This window comes from Elephantulus edwardii, unplaced genomic scaffold, assembly GCF_000299155.1.
Source record: "Elephantulus edwardii isolate Elephantulus edwardi_28Jun2011 unplaced genomic scaffold, EleEdw1.0 scaffold00097, whole genome shotgun sequence".
In the NCBI taxonomy this organism is placed as follows: domain Eukaryota; kingdom Metazoa; phylum Chordata; class Mammalia; order Macroscelidea; family Macroscelididae; genus Elephantulus; species Elephantulus edwardii.
The window spans coordinates 11,404,626-11,405,613 of NW_006399847.1; the positions used below are offsets into that span (position 1 = coordinate 11,404,626).

The 988-nt window shown below is 39.1% G+C and overlaps 1 non-coding gene across 1 annotated transcript; it reads left to right on the forward strand.

Annotated features, from left to right (window-relative positions):
• Positions 1-382: 382 nt before the first annotated feature.
• On the forward strand, positions 383-465 carry TRNAL-UAA. Its single transcript has one exon. It is a non-coding gene; the product is annotated as a tRNA-Leu (tRNA).
• Positions 466-988: the final 523 nt, after the last annotated feature.

Sequence of the window (988 nt, forward strand, 5' to 3'; positions counted from 1 at the left end):
GACAGACATATAGATCAATGGAATAGAATAGAGAACCCAGAAATCAGCCCATCTACCTATGATCAACTGATTTTTGACAAGGAGATGAAATGAGTTAAGTGGGGAAACAACAGCCTTTTAACAAATGATCTTGGCAAAATTGGAAAACCATCTGCAGAAAACTCAGGCAAGATCCACACCTCACTGCATACACAAAACCCAAATCAAAGTTGATCATGGACCTAGGACTAAAACCAAGGACTATAAACTTCATTAGAGAAAATGTGTAAGAACTCTAAAAGTCCTAATCCACAATATAAATAGTCTTCCAAGTATCCTGAAAAACTTACAATCAGGTGAGGATAAAACAGATCAATAGGATCTTCTAAGAATCATTGTAGTCACCGGGATGGCCGAGTGGTTAAGGCATTGGACTTAAGATCAAATGGACATGTGTCCGTGTGGGTTCAAACCCCACTCCCGGTAGTACTGCTGTAAAAAAAAAATGTAAATATAGAATTCCATCTTTCTATTTCCTGCCTTACTTGCAATGCATCTGAGAGCTGGACAATGAATAAGGATGCTAGAAGAAGAATTGAAGCCTTTGAGCTGTGGTTTTGGAAAAGAACACTGAACATCCCATGGGCAGCCAAGAGAACAAACAGATATGTTTTAGAGAGAGTGCAGTCAGGGTGCTCTTTGGAGGCAAGAATGATGAGGCTTCGTCTCACGTACTTTGGACATGTTGCTAGGAGAATCTATTCCTTGGAGAAGGACATGATACTGGGACGGGTGGAAGATTGGCAAAGGAGAGGAAGACCTTCAATCAGGCGGATTTCTTGGATTATTCTTTGAAATATTAGTTTTCTTTTTGTTTTCTTCTTCACAGTTTCCAATTGTGTGTTATTTTTCTTTCATTCCTTTTTACTCCAACCCCACATTTTCCTTCTCTCAGCTGCTTCTCTACCTTTCATCAGTACACCTAATTTGATTTTCATTTGAATCTCTT